The 23,265-nt window shown below is 34.6% G+C and overlaps 1 long non-coding RNA gene across 1 annotated transcript in view; it reads right to left on the bottom strand.

Annotated features, from left to right (window-relative positions):
• The window catches only part of LOC136417040 (uncharacterized), a 60,849-nt gene extending 38,324 nt beyond the window's left edge, over nt 1-22,525 (bottom strand). The window contains exon 1 of the long non-coding RNA XR_010752764.1: nt 22,479-22,525. This is a non-coding gene — a long non-coding RNA (uncharacterized lncRNA). The remainder of the gene's footprint in view (nt 1-22,478) is intronic.
• Between the last annotated feature and the right edge of the window lie 740 nt (nt 22,526-23,265).

The raw sequence follows: 23,265 nt of genomic DNA, 5'->3' as shown, positions 1-23,265 counted from the left end.
AGAACAATATTTTGAGAAATTTCGGCAATCCAAGCCACATGAATACAATATAGACTTTTATTATGGCACGATAAGTTATTGGGATAGTCCGCCAGACACCCACACTCTTTTTGGAAGAGATCCTCTTCAAGATTTGGACATTTGCTTAAATTTGAATTCGAAATTCATTGACAATCCGTTGAATTTAAATATGGTGCTGAACGTCATCTTCAATCACAAAGTGGATAATAGTCTGATGATTAACATGTCTTCCTTATATGACATTTTTGCTTCAATAAAATTCAATACATTTTATAATGAAAAAGCATCCTCTGCACCTGAAGTTCCTGCATCTGATGATGTACGTCGTAGAGATGTCGCCTATTTAAATTCAGTTCATGCACATCTAGCATTTGAAACATTGTTTCCTGATGCAGTAATGGAGCCATTAGGGTTAGATGAGAGACAAATTGCCGAAATAGCCAGAATTGGATTTTTCTCAGTATCAGTTGACGGTCGTATACAATTTGTTCATTTGAGTTTTGCTGAGTACTTTGTAGTCGAATATTTGAAGGAAAATTCTCTTCACGAAAAAATTCAATCGTTGTTTTATGATATGTTGATAAAAGACGAACACGAAACTATCTTGATATTCATAAACGCAAAAGATGAAAAAGGTGTCTTGGTAAATAATTGCAGGAGAATAAATTCAGTACTTGAAATAAAACCTCTTGGAATTTTAGAGGACATAATGCAACGACGACACGAGAATATATTTAAACATGTCTTCCTAGTACTACTAGAGAGTAACGCACTAAAAAAACCATAAAACCAAATTAAATGGAAGACATTGTCTTATTACAATTATTCATATAAACAAGTTATTTTAAGCATAATACAGCTAGCATATTCTGATCTAGAACTTTTCAAATAAAATTTCGACGTACTAATGCAAATAGTAACTTCCAATGAAGTAAACTTGAAAGAAGTACACGAAACTATAAACCATAATAGAACAATTATTTTCAACGTAAATGTTGATAAATTATGTATACTTTTAAACATATACTTTATATGTTATGAAGGTCAGGATACAGATAATTGTCTGGACTACATATATTCGATTTACACGCAAAATACGAACATTGAATCCTTTCTCGAGTCTTTAATGCATATTTGTGTACATTATAATTTCAGACCTCTACATATTGTAGTTTCAAGGAGGCGATTTCAATTTATAGAGCAATTTTTCAATTGGATAAGATTTAAAATTCAAGAAGCTGATATTTCTTATGATTTGACTTCATTTTTACATCTCGTTAGAGCGAACAATCAATCATTCCTTTACACAGCAATTTGCGAGATACGTCTTTTAATATATCCAGTTTAAGTTACACGCATTACTTTGATCAACCTACAACTCCATTAAAATCATTGTCAAAATATCTTATTAAGAATTTTAGCATTTCGGCATTGCAAAAACTCCTCTGAATATGTACTACCGATGGCAAAACGGTGTTCCATATTGAATTTTTGAATGGTAAAGACACGGAAAGTTTACTTTTAATATTCACAGAATGTTTTGACGTTAATACTGGAATGGAAGTAATTTGTAAAGCGGACATAAATGGCAATACTTCGTTTCACCAAAATTTCTATGAATCATTGCATATTTTACTGGAAACTCTTCTAAATCACTTTGAACCTACCACTATGTTTCACATTTTTTCTCTTGCAAACTCTGAAAGTCAAACTGTTTTCAATGAACTGATGCTCTATGACGATATCATAGATATACTATTGCAATATATGACTCAAAACCGAGACTTCTTTTTATTGAATATGGAGTCCCTCGTGTCTCAATTTGACGTCAATTATTCATTTGAAGATGATAATGCGTATCATAACGGTGAAACGAAATTCTTAATTAAAGTAAAGAAGTTGTATGGAAACGATTTGGTCAAGGAACTACTATCCATGATGAATAGTAATAGCGACCCAGTTTTATATACTAGATGTAGATTCGGTGACGCGGAAAAAATATTAAATTTGGCCGTGGAAATTATGACCATGGAAGAATTAAAGTTCATTCTGTCTCGGGGAGATCATCAGGGAAACAATATACTCATTTACCTTATCCCTTGGATCGAAAGAAACAAAAATATAGATTTGCTAGAAAAATATGTTGCAAATGGCTTTATAGAGGAATTGTTAGTTAACCAGAACAATGCGGGTGAAACGATTCTCCATTACTGCACCATTGGCAAATTAGACTTTTTTTTATGTAGTGAATTCTGTTTAAAATATATAATACTTTACCTCATAAAAGGTTTGAATCTTGACACATTTATACGTTTACTGTTCAAGAAAAATGTAAATAGTTTGACAGCGCATGATGGGAGTTTGATACAAAGTCAATGGAAATTGTTAAGCTTAACTTATGAATGCTTGATTCGCTTCCTGAGCAATTGCTACGAGAATCCAACAGTTGAGCAATCCGCACTTTGCTTTCATTTATATCGCACAGAAATTGAAATGCTGTATTCGTTCACAAGTGATTTTTCTTCAGAACTTCATGGTATGTTAGAAAGAATGATGAATAGTGATTTGTGGAGAGAAGATGTAAATAGGCAAATGGTTCTAAACTTAAATTACGATATGAATGATATTCACAATTTCAACCTTGATAACATTTGGAACCATGTTGATTTTGCAGATGAGTCGTGACGACGTTCCGATTATGTTCCAATTCTTTTCAGTGTTCATAGATCCATTAATATCTCAACTTTTTTTGTATGTTCTACATGAGTATAGTGGATGTTTTTGTTCTAAATATCGTTAATTCTCAGGAAACTGGTGGTGGATGTATCCGCAGCTTCCTCTGTAAACATAATTAAATCAGTTGACAGTGTATTTCAAGTGTCCTCGTGGCCTTAACCAGAGAACTTCTGCATTCTTGGAGCGAAAATACAAATAGGAAAATCGTTTTAAATTTAAGTTGCTATATTAGATATTTTAACAAAATTAAGATTTATTCATTTTCCGACGATAATTTGAATGCATATTTTAATGATTTCAAATTTCACGATTGTAACGACGATTCTGACGATAATTTTTTTAGTTTTTTAAAAATTGATTTTTTCTTTTTTTTTCTCATATTTCAAACGTGTTAAATAAATTACAGTCTATTTGTTGATTTCTGTTCAAACATTCCTAGAATTTCATGGTAAATTGAAAATCATAAAACGTTTCTTAAAGGTTTTTGTTTTTTTTTTGTTTGTCGATTTTTTCCCTCACGGTCATTTTAGAAACTGGAGAACATATTAAAGTCAGTTTGGTATGTTCGATTTAGAGTTTTATGTCCTTTGTCCCAAAAACTGACATGGAACTTTATTCTCTACGAATTCGAGCTGCTGTTACCAAAATCGCTTTTTACTAAAAACAAATTATACAGACTAATATACTAATATACTAATTACAAATAATACAGACAGCAAGAAGCTAATCAATGCAGTTTTCATTTCTAAGTATTTCTGCAGTTTGGCGAGTATAATATGAAACAGACCTCAAACAAATTAATCCCGATAATTATAAAGTTTCCCACATGCATTATTGTGAAAACGGTATACCTACATATTAGAAATATCAGTGGAATTAAAGTTTTTATTTTTGAGATAACTTATTAATAATTTGGTATGACGGTTTTCATTTTTACCAACCACTATGTTTTAGTTAATCAAAACATTAATAGAATTGTTAGATAATGATTCAAGTTACAAATTACTTCAGCTCCTTTAATCAAACTATAATACCTATTTTCAATCTTAATTTGTAAGTTCATAGTAAAAGTTTGGTGCAAAGTTGTGCAATTTGTTCGCTCCCCCATGTAGACATACTTTGGAGATTAAAATGTTTTAATGTTATAGTCGTAGTATTAGAACACCGTTGTAACTATTTCAGATTTGTTCCTATTCTTAATTCAAAACTTTTACTTCGAAAATCACTTTTCTTAATTGGTTTACTAAGCTGCAGAACAAACATTTTGCTCAAAATCTTACGCGGCTGTTAGATTAAAAGAATCTGAACAAATCCATGATTTTTTTTAATTGTGAATAATAGTATATTTCATGTTTTGAATTTTATGTGTTTATAAATTTATCTTTTCATTATTTTCATCGGTTGATTTATTTCGCATGTGAAAAGAGACGGATTGTTTCAACTTCCGAATGTTAAAAATAAGGAAACATTAAAATGAAATTACTAAGGAAATGTAGTAACCTACATTAATCATTTAAAAAATAGTAACAAGGTATTGCTCTATTGCTTCAAAATTGAAAACATCATGACCGATGATTGGTGCGAAGTAGTGACTAAGTAAATACAATCTGGAAAAAATTGAAATATCTTCGAACAATCTATCCACCATTTTAAAATTTACTGTATAACGACCTTTAGTAACTTGCTTGAATTTCTTCCGACTTTTTGCCGTAAACCTTTATTAGGTGTGAAATATTTCTCGTCTCTTCCGGAGCAATTTAAGTTATGTTGATGATTTATACATTTTCTATATGTTAACTGCCTATTGATCGGAAATGAGATCTCGGGGACTCAATGTCTCACCCCAAACACAAGGGGGGCACAGTTTGTTGGAGTCTTAAGGGAAAACCTTCTGACACCAGGTATTCTTTTGTACGTGGGTACCGCCACGTCAAATCAGGACGATGGTCGAGACAAAACACTACTGTAACGTCAACAAGTCTATATTTAAAATGATAAGGCATAGCAGATGATTTGGACGGGTATCCAACACCTCCCTCCTAAAGAATTTTGATAGGGCGAACTAACAAAATTACAAAACTAGAACTTGCTCCTAAACAAAGTAATCTATGAATCTAACACTGGGCTGATTGATGATAAATAAGTTCGAAATCTAAATAATGAAAGAATACATTAGCCTAACAATCTAGGCGTTTAGAAATTTAAGAATATAAACTTATGTACTATAGTTACTAACATTAGGTTCACTTAAAATGGTAATACTAAATATTGGGTATAAACTTATGCCTTATTGGCGAATTAGCACTGAACACTTAAATAAATTTTTGTTTTTCTTTTTTTTTCACTTTACAGTTCGAATCTACTTCTGAATTCATTTCTTGTACGAGGTCGTTGCTTGGTTACCGGTGATGCAGGAGGTGATAGTCCCTCTGGCATTTGGGGCATGGTGTGGTCCTCTTCTTCCAAATATCGCAGTCGGAGTCCTGGTAGGTGGCGGTCGGTAACCTCGTATCTCTCATTATGGTTGGTAATGCATATATTGGGTAAACCGCAATATCCTGGGTCCTTGGGAAAGAATTTTCCGATTACGGGCAGCCAAGAACATTTGCAACAATGACACAGCAGAAGGATTACTACTGTGGTTACGACTATCACTCCTATCGAGATAGATATCCAAGACATACTCTTAGAAATGCTCGAATGAGGAGTATTTTCTTGTAATAGTTTGTCGAGCTGATCCAGTTTTTGATTAGAATGGCGTAAGTCGTTCAAATTTACTTCGTGGAGTTTTATCATTTCCATTTCTACTGGGGTTCGTTTGAAGATTTCCTGATTCGGATAGCAGCAGTCATCTCCAGAGAGGTCAATAGAGGGGATAAAGTTACTGTAGTTTGCAGTACTGTTAAACTGGGCATACCTTTACCGTCGAAAGGGTGTAGCATTTACATCCTTCTTTTAATTCGAAGATACCTGTGCCTTGAAGTTCCACATCGAAAATATTGGAATTTTCATGGTTACAACTGACGGAAACACTCGTATTGCTTGTCAGCACGTATAACCACTGGTTAGAATTCAGTGGGTGCCATATTTCCATGTCCGCTCTAATTGTACGAATTCGACAGTCACTGGGTAGCTTTTTGGGTTGCCGTCCTAGAAGGATTGTCTCGCACACTGGCCTCTGCTTTGTGAAATAGGTGATAACATCTGAGCAAATGTAATCGTCTTCTGGTATCCTCTGACAAGTAGACAGATCCTTGATACGACTATAGTGCGTTTTGGTAATACTAAGCAGTAGATAAGGGAAAGATGGATCGATATATGAGAACACGCTGGAGTTTGGGTATTGAACAGGCAACGGGATTAAATTGTATAATTGAAATAAGTTACCACTTACTAATGGTATTTTTATTACGTAAATTACGATATTGTCATAGGTGAATACTGTTAGTTTGCAAATAGAATAGTATTTATGAATATCGTTGAGTTGTATTGGAAGTTCGACATTAGCATTTAATTTAATGTATTGCAACTCCTTGCGAAGGCTGAGAGGGTTAATGACAGAAGGATGAATGACATTTTGTTTTGCGAATGGAATAGCAGATATTTGATCGTTGCATTGCTCATTAAATTGAGATATCATTTGTAACAAAAGACTAGTTTGATGAAGTATGGCTTGTCTTAGTTCTACTACAGTCAGTTGCGCAGCAGTAGTTTCGCTAAAATTGTTAAATTTTTGAAAATTCGATTGTAAAATCTGTTCGTTTCTGGTAAGGATTTGTGCGGATGCGTTATAATTGATTATTGCGTCAGAAATAACATGAACTTGTTGGTGCATTAGAGCTTGGATGTCGTAATTCTGCTTAGCTAAATTTTTAATTGCGTCTGAGTAAAATTTTGCATCAGAAGCGTCCGGGGTTCCGAACAGCCAATTGAATGCGTAAGATACTCCATTAATCAGTTCTCGGCGGTTGCGCGTTATGTCGCGACTCCCGACAAGATGCTTAATGCTTTCGAATTTTGATTCAAGTAGGGGGAGTCGAAAACTTATTAAATCCAAAGAATTATGACAAGGCGCCATGTTCAAGTCTTTTGAACAAAGAATCAAGGTCACGTCGAATGTTGATTTGATAGACATCAGTTGTTTGCTTAGAAGTGTTATATTTGAAAAGGATAGTAGAGAAAAGCGGTCGTTTGATATTTTTGCTGACCCTAGATTATGATAAAACAGGCCTGAGGTTTTGTTTAATTTGTCATTTTTAAAGGGCAACTTAGATTCATTTTCTCTCTGTTGGGACGAAGCTATGAGTAGGAAGGACAAGGATAATAGTAAAGCGATGGATGCACTATAGTGTTTCATCGTCCTCTGGAATAAAAGGTTTCAGTAAGTTAATGTGATAGGTTTTATGTTTGTTTCTCTCGATTAATAAATTGACTGTGTTGTTGTCATGAACCTTTAATATCTTATAGGGGCCTTTGTAGTTAGGGTTTAACTTTTTGCTAGTTCCTGGTTTAGTAACCTTATTTAGAATATACACTAGATCATTGACCTTAAATTCACATCTTCGACTGTTTCGATCGTAATACGTTTGAAGATATGAGATTTTCTCGTGCAATTGCATGAGCTTTATTCATTTTAAATTTTAAAGTTTTGTAATAGTCGTCGTACGAGTAACGAAATTCTGGTTCGTCCGAAATGGTCTTAGGAATGTGTGCTTTACTTCTGAAAACTAGTTCAAATGGTGTTAAGTTAGTCGATTTGTGTATGTGTGTGTTGTACGTAAACATTGCTATTTGTACGTATTCGTCCCAATTGGTTTGATTTTCGTTAATGTAATGTTTCAAATATTCTTTTAATGTTCGGTGGCTTCGTTCTAAAGCTCCATTAGTCTGCGGATGGTATGGACTGGACATTACGTGTTTGATTTTGAATAATACATTCAGTTCTTTAAGAATATTTGAGCAAAAATCTGATCCTTGGTCAGTTAAAATTGTTTCCGGTATGCCGAAAATCATAATTAGTTCTAGAAGGTAGTTGGCGATAGTCGTGGCTTCGTGATTTGGAATGGCTTTGGCTTGAGAGAATTTAGTTAAATCGTCCTGTGTAGTTAGTATGAATCTGTTACCGTTTTCAGTTAGGGTAAGTGGACCAACGATGTCCAAAGCGAGTATTTGAAATGGGCGACTACTCGTTGTTGTTATTTCCTCTAGGGGCTCTAATCGGTTTATGATTTGTCTTGTTCACTTGGCAAGATGGGCATTTTTTTATGAAATTTTTGATATCATTTTTCATGCCAGACCACATATAATTTTCCTTAATATGTTTATACGTGCGAATATAGCCGGAATGTCCTGCGATTGATGATGTGTGGTTATCTTCCAATATGCGTTTAATTGTTTCTTTTGACGTTGGGAGAACTTTTGCTTTATTGACAAAAATTACTTTTATCTTTTTAAACAGAAATTGAATCATTTCATTTATCATGTCTTGGTTCAATTTATTGTTTAACTCCACAGGATTTTTAATAAAAATTTTGTGAATTTTAGCTTTAAGTAACTTTTCTCGGAGATTTTGGAGGCAATAAAACACATCTTTATACTCCAGACTGTCGAAATGATTCAATTTTCCTATACACAAAAATGTTCGTCGATCGACTTTGCTACTTAACAATGCGATATCATAAAGGTTTAGATTGTCTGGAATAACGTTTAAGTCCTGTGTAGATCGTAATCCTTCATAACACGTATTGTTTTCGTCTAAATCCTTGGAAAATATTAGAGCATTAGGGAATTTAGTAAATATATCTTCTTTTATTAGCTCGACATCAGGAGCTTCTGAGTTAGTGTAGTGAAACTTTATGAAGTCGTCATACGTTTTTGTTTTACTGATTGTGACCGGGTTCACGGCTAATATTGTGTTACGTGATAATGCATCAGTATTCGAGTTTATCTTGCTAGGTTTGTATTTTATTTCATAAGAATATTCCTCTAATTTTAGCCGCCAACGTACTAACCGACTAGAAGGATCTTTACAATTGAAGAGCCATGTTAACGGACGGTGATCTGTCAGAATTGTAAATTTCCTTCCATAAAGGTAAGGGCGAAACTGATTAATTGCCCAAACTATGGCTAACGTTTCTTTTTCGGTTGTACTATAATTACATTCGGCTTTATTAAGAGTACGCGAGGCATAAGCGATCGGTAAGTCTCTACCGATGTCCCCTTGTGATAACACTGCTCCTATTGTGTAATCTGATGCATCTGTAGTTAGTAAAAATTCCTTTTCGAAGTCCGGATATTGAAGGATTAGCTCTGTAGTAAGGATGGTTTTGAATTTTTCGAAAGCTTCTTGAGCTTTAAGTGTCCAGAAGAATGGTACGTCTTTCTTTAGAAGTTGAGTTAAAGGTTTTGCGATTGCTGAAAAATCTTTTATAAATCGTCTATAGTATCCAGTCAATCCCAGGAATTGTTTTATTTCTTTAGAAGTTTTTGGCACTGGATAGCTAGATACGGCTTTGATTTTCTCCGGATTGGGTGATATTCCTTTGTCACTGATGATGTGACCCAGATATAATACTTCCCTGCGCATAAATTCGCACTTATCTGGTTGTAATAGTAGCCTGTTCGTGCGCAATCGATTGAAAATGGACCTCAATTTTTGGGAATGTTCATTTAGAGAGCTTGCGTAGACCACAATGTCATCGAGGTACACAAAACACTGTAACCCTTGCAATCCTGTGAGAACCGTGTTCATCAATCGCTGAAAGGTGCTAAGTGAATTGCGTAATCCAAATGGCATTCTGGTGAATTCGTAGCGTCCGAAAGGTGTTGAAAACGCTGTTTTGCCTACGTCTTCAGGCTTCATCTCGATCTGATGAAATCCGCTGGCCAGATCCAAGGTTGTGAAGTATTGTGAATGCCCTAATTGGTCTAATATTTCTTCAATATTGTGGAGAGGAAATGAGTCACCAATAGTGATGTTGTTCAATTTCCTGTAATCTACCACAATTCTCCATTTGTTTTCGCCGGATGCGTCCATTTTTTTTGGTACAATCCAAAGGGGGCTGCAGTAAGGTGAAGCGGAGGGTCAAATGATGCCTTGTTTTAACATCTTCTTTACCTGCTTGTCCACTTCTTGTTTATGGACCTCTGGGAAACGGTATAGTTTTGTGTTGACAGGCGTAGGGTCAGTGACCTTAATTTCGTGTTGGACCGCTCTAGTATAAGTTAATTGATCATCGGGTAAATAAAATATGTCGTTAAACTCAGAACAAAGATCTAAAATTGATTTCGTTTCTTCTGGATTTAGATGTTCTAATCGTAGATTGTCCGCTAAGAGGTTGAGTCGGTCTCTGTTGTGATATTTCGCATCAGTCGTTGAGTTTAAGTTCAGAATAATTGAATTGTTTTGCTGGAAGGTTTCAAGTACTAACCTGATATGATTAATTTTGATTTTCTTTTCTGTCGTGTTTAATATGGTACTTATAGCTTTATTATTTTGAACTTTAACTAATGATTTAGCTAAGAACACACCTGGACAAATTTCGATTTCGGGACAAATACCTTCGGTCATGTCGGTATTTAGGACATCTAGCTCGACAATGGTTTCAGATCTAGGATTTACGAAGTAGGTATGTTCGTTTGATGGGTTGGAATTGGAGTATAGAGGAATCGGACAAGGAAATGTGTTTAAGGTTAGAGCCCGATTTTTTAGACAGATATTAGCTTCTTTGTCTTTTAGAAAATCATTGCCAATGATACCATCGAAAGGTATATTTGTTTCGGCTTTTACGATGTGAAACTTTACAACTAGGTTTTTATCATAGATTTCGAGAGGGATTTCGATGCTGCCAATAGTGGCAACGGGAGCATTAGCACTGAGTCCATTTAGAGTTAGTACTTCCGAGGGATTATAATTTGACTGAGTTTGTTTTAATTTCGGAAGTTTTATTAAGGACACGCTTGCACCAGTATCTAGAATAAATTTAAACTTGATGCCTTGATAAATTGCTTTTATGTACACTACATTATCAGTAATGACAAGAACATTCGCCTTGTTGGAATTTATATGGTTTGGATTTGGCTTTTGCGAATTCAATTGTCGAGGTTTAGAATTAGATATGTAAAGATTTTCGTTTTGGTTTTGCGATTTAGGATTTAGAGATTGAGAGTTAGAAAGATCTAGAGTTTGGGTTGGTATTTTGAATGCTTGGGATATGGAATTAACCAATTTTACGCCAGTAAAATGCTTTGATCCACAGGTGCGGCGCTCACCTGGGAACTCAGGGAGTTTAAATGTATCCCTGGTTTGGTATTTGAAGAGTTAGGTGACGATAATCCTTGTGAATTTCCTTGAGGTTGTAGTTTTTTATTATTGTTATATTCGCATTTCCTACATTCACTTATTATATGACCATTTTTCTTACAATATCGGCAAAATTTATTTGAAGGATTAGGCTGGTGAGGACCGTAAAAGTTACGTTGTTCTTGTGAAAGAGCGAGTCGGTTATAATTAATGAATGTATCTTTGGGTTGTCGATTATAACAATTTTTAATGTCATGACCACTTTTGTTACAGAATTTGCAGAATTTTTGGTTTTTTGGCTTAAACTCTTGGTTAGATATGTTTATGGCGCGTTCCTCTTCGATGGCTTTAGTAAGTGCTTCCGAAATTTCAGTAATTTGTTGTGACCGGAGGAACCGTGAAATATCTGGTTTAGAATGGTTTATAAAATGGTTTAAGGCTAGTTCTTTAATTGTTTCTACTTTCCCAATTTCTTCACTCCTGGATTTATAAGTTAAACTATTTAGAAGTTTGACTGTAATTTTATCTACTCTTCCATGGAATGCAACGACCGATTCTGAATGATTTTGCTTTAAAGTATTTAATTCCTCCATAAGTTGGATGTAATGTTTTTTATCTTGATAAAAAGAGGATAGTATTTCCTTTAATTCCACCCAATTTTGGTAGACTTTGCCTTGGAGTTGTGCCCTAAAGCTTCCGGTTAATCTTGAGATTGTAAATACAAATAGAGGTTTTTGTTGATCCTCTGAAGCGAGTTCTACCGCATTGTTGCAGTTTGTCACGAATTCGTGATATTCCTCTCTTTTGCCGTCAAATGGTTTGGGAATGAGAGAGCAAAGGAAAGATAATTGAAACTCTGCCATTATTGAATTGATTCGGGATTTTATATCATGAAAAATAATGTAATTTTGGTATGTACGTGTCCAAAACGTTGGTTGAGTGTTAAAAGGGAACTTGATAGTGAGGATACTTATGCTTGTACCGCCAAAGTTACACTAAAGTCAATCAAGATCTGTACTTACAGTTTATGTTGAACGGTAGCTGGTCCGACTCGATGGATGGTTGCACTCAAGGGATTGAAATCCGCCAACTCTGGAGAACCGTAGAGGCTATAAATCTTCGGAGTTGTAGTGCCAAATCCCACTTCTGACACCAAAATTTCTGTTGGAATCTTAAGGGAAAAGCTTCTGACACCAGGTATTCTTTTGTAAGTGGGTACCGCCACGTCAAATCAGGACGATGGTCGAGACAAAACACCACCGTAACGTCAACAAGTCTATATTTAAAAATCTGTGATAACTATTACTGTATTAGGTGCGTTAGAATCTCAAATATGAATTTGGAGGAAGTTTATGGATTTTAGTTTATGCCTAGAGTTCCACTCTAAATCTGCCAAAAAAAAGGAAGCAGGGAAAACGAGCAGAATTTGGTTTCAGCCCATTTTGTTCTAGTTGACACTTTAAGTTATTATTTAGCATAAAAAACATACACTACACTGTTACTTAAATTTCTAACGTAGTGCTAATAAGGGTGAAGACAAACAAGTGACTGCCGATAACTCAAATTCTTACAACAAAATTTTGTCTTTTGTAAAGTTCGGGATAAGCGTCGGCTGTTAGATATAAAAGGCGAATAATGATGACCTTACTGGGGTTGTCAACGAAGAAAGGCGCCAGTGGTGATCTGTTTTGTGTTTTTAAAAGGAGGCTCAGGTGGCCTGTCCCGTTTTCTTCCCACAGTGTCATCATAAAGGGAGAGTAATGACTAATTTATGTTGTCTAGGCCATAAATTAGTCTCATAGGTTGTCTATAGTGCAAATGGTATTGGGTCTGTTTTCTTTCAACAAACAGATTTGTATCATTTATAGACGGTGTTGGGTATTTTTCCAACACCTATTAAAAGAATTTTATTGAAATTTTTTTTATGAAAAACATATAATGAACAAAAATAGTAAAGTGATATTTTGTGCAAGTTTTAAATGGTTAAAAGTTCTTAGATTCTAATATTATTTCGAATAGTCTCCCTTTCGGAATAAATTTACAATTATTTTTTAAAAGAATGGTGTTTTTTTATGCCATATAGCATAAGGTAATTTTTTTAATTTAAATTGTCATATTTCAAGTGGCTTCGTGATAATTTCAACGCTTAAAATTGAAGACTTTAACTTCTAAATATATACCTCACATGTTTCAAATGTCCCGTGAATGCATAATGAAAGTCAACTTATACAGAAGTAACCAAAATCCATTATACGTCATTTACTATTTGTGATTTTCGCGATATACTTCAACTAACCTCCATCGGTAAATGCATTTGAAGGACCAATAGTAGTGGCTCTTCATAAAATATTTAATGAATTGTCCAAATTGATACTTGTGACAATTAAATTTCTGAAAATGTTTGTGGGGTTTCTTAAATCGACTTATTCATGTGGGTAATAACGAATAAGTGGCGACTCTTTATGAGTGAATTCTTATTCGAGGTAACTAATATCTTTGTATTTCCAACGTTTTATTTAAAGTTTTATGCGTTTTAAAACTCCAAAATTAATTATCTAAATGAAAAGGTCCATTTTCTTGACTATTATTAATTTAGCGTTTTTTCCTTATTAAAATTGATTTTTTCGTCTGTTTGTCGTAAAACTCCGAAATAGAGCAAAAATATATTTACCCTGAATAAGTTTTTACGTATAATTTTATTTAAACAAAAAAGGTTGCAAACTTCTTTGTAATGTGTCAGGTTGGAATAACTATACGCGAGTCTAAAATATAACACTTTATTAACTGCTTAACGTACTCATCCGACATAACTCGGAATTTTTGAATCGCCATTTCAATTTTTACCTATCCGAGATAACTAGGGTTCGAAAATTTTATATGATTAAATAGACTCTATCCGTTTAAACTCGTTCCATACTATATGTATTACTTGCCTCCATATTGCAATTATCAGAGCGCTGCTGCAGGCAGTTTTTTTTTATTAGGTGTTTATAATATTTGTGTTTTCTACGAATCTAAATATAATTTTTAGAAATTTTCCAATGAAAACATGAGCAGAGATGAATATGTATTATATTAAGAAGATTTTGATATACAAGCAAATCTATAGGAAAGTGGATCTGATACCAGTGTGGAGTTTTCCTCTGATTCAGAAACATTCAGTTGTGATGACCTCCTAAATCGCTACAATGCTCGTAGTTGGTGTGAATTGCAGCCCAACACTACTGCACCCCCATAGTTTCCATTTACTGCAACTGCCGGCATAAATTTCCTATCCACTACTTGGGACATTTTGCAATTTTTTGAAGCTTATAGAGACGATACCTTTATAAGCCATATTGTTCAAGAAACAAATAGGTATGCTGTTAAAAAAAAAAGAAAAAAAAGTGAGTTTCCTGTTACAAATAAGAAAATTAGGGTTCTTTAGGTCTTATAATTTTACAAAGCATTGTCAAGAAACAGGAACTTCGGCAGTATTGATCGACAAATCCGTTTGTTATGACTTGTGACGTATTGTTATAGCATGGATTATAGTTGTACTATTTATTAATTTAAATGTCTAGAGTAAGTTTAAGAAACTTATGTTACGCCCATGGACGACCCCAGCCATTGGGTAAAACTGTTGGAATTCCCAGCGCTTAACAACCATCTTCGGCTGAGGGAAGTTATTTTATGATTGGGATTTCCAGCACTATTCTTTGTCGGACTAACATTGCGAATTTAAATTAAAGGTACCGCCAAACGAATACAACGGCTGGGCTCCAATAAAAGCCCAGCGACTATGCCTCTAAGTGCTACGCCTTAACGCGACAAGATAGCCTAGAAGCCGCAAATGGGGCCTTATTGGGGGTACATCTATGGGTGTTGCATCTCCGTATAACTACTTAAGAAGGGTGCGAAACTGACTCGCTCTCTTTTCTCGCTACTTCATCACGAACTCGTGTGCGCTAGATTCCTCTCGCTCGTATCACGCTATTTTCAAGTCAACATTTTTTTTAAATAACGAATTTCTCTCAAACTTAATGAAACCACTTACCCGTACAAATGGCGCGATACTCGTTTGACTTAATATTACGTATTTCCCGTTATTGTCTATAGTCTAAGTTGTTAATGTTACCAATAAACCTTAGTTAAGTTAAGGATGTTTGGTTTCTCTTATTTCCGCGAAAAACAGTGTCTCTAAGACTGCGAAATCAGGGCGGTCCTTCATAAATGATCGATCCAGTCCACGATCTTCGTAATTCACGGTTATCGTATCGAAAGGAGTGAATCAACCCAACTACGTACACGCGCCATATTTGGACCAAATGTAATGTACCCTTAGGTTACGCCTATGAATTTTCACTACTTTAGTGATATGCCCGGGATGGCCATATGTTGGGAATCCATTATCTTCCAATAAGGGTTACCCTTCATAAAAAACTTTAACTCCTTTCCCTTGTCAAGACAAAAACCTAAAATATCCACATTTTGCCAAAATCTCACTACAGCTGTAACACCCCCGTAAATCATCATTTCTTACCATTATCTTGACGTTACGGGTTAGGGATTTAGAAAGTTACCATCTGTGGATTATCTTGTTAATTGCCTAAAACCGGAGTACGCCTATGAGTACTGACCCCCAGTTTTGGTACTTAAGATACCCCGAAGCTTGTAAAAGGACCATTATAATAATATAACTCGATGCTCCCGGAATTTTGTCACTTCCCTCATTAACTCTTGGCTCTCTCTATTGAAATGTTAGTTTAATCCGGAGATCTTTAGTTTTGTAAACGATTAAGGGTTGTGTGTATCATAACGAGCGGAATAAAAAATCTACCAAAGTGTTCCCGAGTTTTGTTTCGCGAGTTCCATTACACAAACACCGTTACTTGTAAGACTTTTTATCCAAGTGTTAGAATTATTTCACAACCGTTTAAGTAAAACTAGAATTTTATAAAAATAGCATGTATTCTCTGCCACTCTTCTCATACAACACTGTCTCGTTTCCTATTTTATGGTATTATGGTATTTGCCGAGGTCGAGACCTTCCAAGAATTCATAATTATGTACTTGCCCTTTTGTTCCTTTTGCCCAGATGTTATATACCGTGTCCTTAACAATAGTCACTCTTCATAAAAATTTTTGCTTGTTCTAAAAACATCTTTCATACTGAGAAAAAATAATTTTCTTATACAGAGAGCTCAGAATATTTCAAAACATGATTTTGACTTAAGACAACAAAAACCAAGTTTATGGGATCAAAGCTTTATTACGACTGACTAAAAGAAAAAAAAACAAAAACGGTGTTGGGCAAAAATCAATATAGGCAAAATATCAATTATTATAGTGCTGGCCCAGCAATCATATAAGGCTGCCGCCAAACTTGCAGTTCATAAAGAAAATAAGATTACGGGTGGACCCTTATCGGTCGGCGTCGGCACAAATTTCAAATACAGTCACTTTCACATGAAATGCACCACCCAGTAATAATAATAATTAAGTCTTGTAATTTTGGCAAAATAATGCTTCATAATAGAGTATCAAATGATCAGACTTTCAGTAAAAAAGAAAGAATGCTAGTGGTTTTTTTGTCATCGACCTATTAGATTTTTTATTCAATTGTAAATAAATAAAATTATATTTACATGGAAATATCAGTTTATTTTGTTGTTGAACTGTGAACAAGACATCTCAAAATGCCCCCAGTGAGACAGTGTCGAAATTTTTCCCACGTTTCGGATTTTGAGAGGGCGAATTATCGGCATGAAGAAGGGTGGACTTTCTTTTTGTGAGATTGCCCGAAGAATGAATAGGAACTACACCACGATTGCGAGAATATGGTCTTCGTGATCTGAAGAAAGGGTTCAGCGACATCGTCCAGCTGGACGTCCTCCCCGTAGCAGCAACGCACGTGAAGATCGACTTCTTAGACGGATGGCCATTGGTGATCGATTTCAAACAACAATGTCTGTTGCAGTAGATTGGATGGGAGCTCTAAGTCGTCAGGTGTCGATAGCAACAGTTTACAGAAGAATTTCGTCTTTTGGCCTGCATTCATACCGCCCAAATCTACGACTGCCACTAATCGCCCAACACCAAGCTTCCAGATTGGCCTGGTGTCAAGAACGAATTGATTGGAATCATGAGTGGAACAATATCGTCTTCAATAACGAGTCGCGATTTTGTTTATGGATCAATGATGGTCGTAGAAGAGTCAGACGATACCGAGGTGAAAGAAGAAATTTGCAATTTTCTGAAAGGCGCCACACAGCTTTAACACCTAGTGTTATGGTCTGGGGTGCGATATGTGTTGGCCGAAGATCTTCTCTTGTGTTCGTTCCAGGCACCCTAAACGCACGTCGCTACATTGACAATGTTCTGAGGCCAGTATTAGTACCTTTCATGCAAACTTTACCAAATGGCATTTTCCAACAGGATAATGCAAGACCACATAGTGCGAACATTACTCGACGATACCTGGAAGAAGCACAATTGGAAATACTGCCTTGGCCTGCACGGTCACCGGACCTATCGCCCATCGAGCATCTTTGGGATATGATGGGTCGCCGTCTTCGAAATTTACCGAGGCCTCCAAACAATGTGGATGACCTACGACATCATCTTGAGGTAGCATGGAATGAAATACCCCAGGAAGATATTGATCATTTGTTGCAAAGCATACCGCGAAGAATACGTGCTTGCATTGCCGTACGAGGCGATGTCACTCATTATTAATTTTTTCATTATCAAATGTTGTATCTTTTAACTGAAAGTCTGATCATTTGATATCTGTCTGATTGTTTTGTTGTTGTCAGTTGTTCAGTTGCAATCAACTCTATTATAAAGCATTATTTTGCCAAAATTACAAGACTTAATTATTATTATTACTGGGTGGTGCATTTCATGTGAAAATGAGCGTATATTATTGATTATAATCCTAATACATAAATGTCACCATTTCAAAAAATAAGCTGTACTTACACTTCTTCAATTTTAATGCACAAATACTCAATTTAAATCATTGAACTTATGTGGTTAAGTGCTACGGCATTGGTGATTTTTCTTATGGTAATGCTATTGAAATATTCCATAAAAAATATCCTGAAGTATATTAAAATTATAATCAATATTATATCTGAAATTTATGTCGACGCCGACCGATAAAGTTCTACTCTTAACGAATTGCAAGTTTGCCAACAACCTTATATGATTGCTTGGCTAGCACTATGTTAACCGATAGTCTGCTTATATTTCTTTTTAACCCAACGCCTTTTGTTTTTTTTTGGTTAGTCGTCTTAAAGCTTTGATCCCTTAAACTTGGTTTTGTTGAATAAACACTTACAACGAAATTTAACAAACGCTTTGATTTAACAAAGTACAAATCAGTCGACAGAATTTAAAGAAACTTGTACGAAAATTTAATCAAATTGATGATGTGAAAAACGTAAAGAGGTCAAGAAAAACTCATAATGAAGATGATGCAGCGACGCTATTAGTTATTGACTCGGTGGTACAGAATCCGAACCTATCACTCAGGAAAAGGTCAGGCCAACTAAATATTAGCAAGATGCATATCTTTGCAATTTTAAAAAGAAAGAAGTTTAAAGCATACAAGCCGAAAATTTTGCATGCACTAGAAAATGGCGATGATGCAAGTCGGTCGAATTTTTGTCTCGATATTACTGTTAAACACATAAATGAGCACGTCGATTTAAATTAGCGACAGCTCTAATAATATCTGTTATTCTAATTCATCTGATTTGTGTAATGATGTTTTCTCTAAGCTCTTCTATTGTGTTACACTCTGGTTTCCCATGTAGTTTATTTTCTTTGGAAATCTGCGCGTGCCGATCTCGTTTGAGAAGATCTTTCATGTAATACTTATAAAAGAAAATCTTTAGATGGAGTTAAGGTCAACTAAGATAATAATTTTTTTTATTTAAATATTTAGGCTTTTAAAATTGCAAATTATAGAAACTTGTACATCAGTTAAATCAGAATGAAACGCACTATTTTTTTGTCGGAAAATCCAATATGATGCCCATCAAAAAAAAGTTGATAATGGTAGACGAAAGACGAAACGTTGGATGGCGAATCTGAAAACGTCATCGTGTAGCTTAAAAAAAGTGCCAATGAAAATATGCTGGTAATTTTGGACTTTCTTGTCAAATAACGCTAAAAGTAAATAAAAACGAAATATACAATTTTTACTTTTTTCGAATATCTTCAGAAGTACTCAGAAAATTCAAAATTTGAAAGTGTCATTTGGTCAAGCCCTAAATTATGCAATTTTGCCACCATTTAAACATCTTCGTATCTCCTAGTTTCCGAAATCCTAATGGTGAGGGTTGAATTTAAAATACCCTGTATATAATTATTACATTAACAGATTCTGTTGTCATGACGTATTTGATCAGAAGTAGATTTCAGAGCCATTCGATAGATGAACTTAAAAACAGCATTTACTGCCTAAACTTGAAAATATTTAAAAGATACTCTACAGATTCTGTGCAGAGTATATTTTAAAAATAGTGGAATTTTAGAAGTTTGTTAAACTGAATTTTTTAAAAGTTACTCTACACATCTTTTACTTTTTACGCGAATAAGATTTACTTTCTCATTAGGTTTTAATTAATGCTAATATAATAAAACTTTCCTGTTTAAAAATTCAAAATCTACGCAGTTTATATCAATAACTCAATACCTGTGACAAGAATCTTTGTCGAATTTTTATTCTTTAATCGCATTGTTACAAGTAAGACAGTAAAAGATATAAAAATTGTCATAATTCAAGAAAAAACTGTTTTTCCTTATCAGTATCTGGTATACATACTACGTGAAATTTTCTTAAAAGATCAAGACTAGTATAAAAATGTTATATAGGGATATTCCTACATGTCGCAGTTATGTAACAAAACAATTGATACTAAATTGGAAATCACGACAAAATTAATAATAATTAGATGATTTAATCTTTCCATTTAATTAAATTCATTTTGACATATTAAAACTGATAAGGTTCCTTCGATTAACGAAATCACAAAAACAACAATTTGGTTTACGAAAGTGGATTGTATTAATTTTCACTGATTTTAATAATGACAAAAATGTTGGTCTAAGTATAAAGCGGGAGTTTGCTTAGCTGGACAGATTACGAACTATATTTACGATCACATGTCTAGAGCGAGCACTGGTCAAAGAGAACAAAACTACTTCGCTCATCCCTTAAATACTAAACCCGAGGAGCTCCAACCAGGGGCGCACTACTGCCAGGAGTCCTTACGGGGTATGGCTGTGCCTGATTTCATAAATTGCAGCCACCGGGTGAATACCTATACAAGTCTGCATTTATTGGAGCATTGCAGACCCGCCGAATTGCAAATCGCGGCAATAGTCCAATTTAGAAAGCTTCTTTTCACAAGTAGCATATTTTCCAGCTATAAAGAGCCCTTCGATATGGCCTGAGGGGTACGGTTATCTGGCACCCAGATGGAATCCTCTAAATAAGTATATACATGGGCGTAATTTAAGGGATGAGAGTAGAAATAAATTAACTAAGCAAGCTACACCAAAAACAATAACCTAAAGTTCTTAACAAACACGCATAAGACTTTATTCCAAATGTTGTAAATACACCTACAAAGAAATTAGCGACTTTGAATAAGAATCAACCCATAAAGTTAATTATTTGTTATTACCCAAATGAATTACTAGATAGGTTATTAAGGATGAAATGTCCGATTTCTTTAGGTACTAAGTTTGACAATCGATAAACTCTGTTACGTTATTTTGACAGTTCGCGGTTTTAATTTATTATGAAAGTATATCATTTCATTATCAAACGCATTTTCTTGTTTGTGATTACCTTTCAAATTATCTGTATTAGAGCCATTTTTGTAAAATCATGCAGAAGTCAAAAATTCGTGTCATTTTTGGAATATGAATTTCGTCGTGGAAGCAATGCATCGCAGACAGCTCGTAACATCAACCACGTTTTTGGCGAAAATGTGACTAATGAACGCACAGTACGTCGATGGTTTGAAAAGTTTCATTCCTGCGATTTTAATCTTGAAAATGAACCTCGCGGGAGGCCTATGACCAAGGTGGACAATGATGAGCTGAAGATTGTAGTGGAAGCAGATACTTCTCAAACTACTCGTGAATTAGCGGCAAGATTTCATGTTACTATTCCAACAATCTTGAACCATTTGAAACAAATTGGCAAAGTAAAGAAGCTGGATCGATGGGTTCCGCATGAACTAAACGAGCGTCAGAAGAACCAACGCCTCGAAATTTGTCTTTCTTTGCTGTCACGACATAAAGTTGAACCATTTTTACATTGCATTATTACGTGTGATAAAAAATGGATTCTTTTTGATAATCGTAAACGTTCAGCACGATGGTTAGATAAAGATGAAGTGCCACAACACAGTTCGAAACCAAACATTCACCAAAAAAAATTTATGGTGTCTGTTTGGTGGTCCATTACTGGCATTATCCACTACAACTTTATGAGACGTGGACAGGCTATTACAGCGGATGTATACTGCAACGAATTGGATGAAATGATGAGGAAACTTCGAATTAAACAGCCGAGATTGGTCAACAGAGATAGGCTAATCCTCTTGCAAGACAACGCTCGACCCCATGTCGCACAAAGAACCTTGCACAAACTACAGAAATTGGACTTGGAAATTCTCTCTCACCCATCGTATTCACCAGACCTTTCACCAACTGACTACCACTTATTCCAGGTTTTGGATAATTTCGTGGGAGGGAAAACTTTCACAACTGAAGATGCTGTGTAAAACGCATTTCTTGAATTTATTGCTTTTTGCTCTCCAAGCTTTTTCGCTACTGGCATAAACAAATTGCCGTTAAGATGGCAAAATTGCGGTGATAGCTTAGGCGCATATTTTGATTAGTTGTAGTACTTCTTGTTAATTCGAAATCGGACATTTCATATTTGATAACCTAAAGTCCTTAACAAAAACGCATAAGACTTTACACCAAATGTTGGAAATACACCTACAAATAATTTAGTGACTTTGAATAAGAATCAACCCATAAAGATCAATTATTTGTTATTACCTAAATGAATTACTAGGTATTTAAGAAATCCCGCAAATATTTTAGTACAATGAGGAATTTAATTGTTGTGCTGAGTTAGAGAATTCATTAAAAAATTTAATGAAGAGTCACTTCTGCGGCTACCTAAGGAGTTTTTATTGCTGAATTTTAGTTCGAGTACATCTTGAAAATATGAACAAGTATAATTTAAGATTAAAGCAAGTTGCAAACTTATGGAAAAATTAAGCTGTAAAAGAAAATACTGATTTCATTAATTCACTAAAAAATAAATGAATTTAAATGAGAAATTTTAACTTCCCCTGTATAAGGGAGACATATGAATCATCTGTTTACATAGGGAAATAACCACGACTATGAGTTATTTAAACCACCCAACTTTCATTGTTCCCATGATAATTTTTGAAAGTTATAACAAAAATACTTTTTTTAACTTCTTACTTTGAAAGCGAATAACTTGGTAGCGAAGGCTGCTAGGAATATTTTTTATATAAAGTATTTGCATTGTTGTCGCTTCGCTATAACTGTTAGTTCAGGTTAGCTGTTAGACTTTATGACATGACCTCTCTGGACACCCTGTATATGGAAGGAGAAGATATCCCTGAAACTCATTACAATAACTTATCTTTTTTTATAGCCTCATAATATGTCTACAAAATCAAAAGAAATTACCATTGTGGGTACCATTAAGGGTCTAAACCGACTTTCTTTCTCATTAGATTGTAATAATACCCACGTGAACAATTTTTGTCACTTTATGTAGTGGTAAGATAAGATGTGCGATAAGTTATCTAATAATTGCTTGAAAAATTATAATTTGAAAATGATTCCAGTTAATCTCACTGCATAGGTATTATCTAATCATCATAATATCTATCATATTATCTACATAATATATCTTTAAAGAAAAGAGATTCCCAAATTACTTCTAAACAAATAAAAAATATAATTTTTTAGCATCGCTTTTTTGAGAGGTACAGCTGTACTTCGACGTAACATTTAACAAATCTTTTATACGTCTCTTGCATACATACATATAAGTTATATTTTACTATAACGAATGTTGTAGGTTTTGGTTGGTGGGAATTAGTGACTCAAAATTCTTGGATTTTTGGGCTTTATTACTGTGATGTTAA

Source organism: Euwallacea similis, chromosome 26, assembly GCF_039881205.1.
Source record: "Euwallacea similis isolate ESF13 chromosome 26, ESF131.1, whole genome shotgun sequence".
Taxonomy (NCBI): Eukaryota; Metazoa; Arthropoda; class Insecta; order Coleoptera; family Curculionidae; genus Euwallacea; species Euwallacea similis.
The sequence above is the reverse complement of the archived record's forward strand: the minus strand, read 5'-3'. Positions and strand labels throughout refer to the sequence as shown.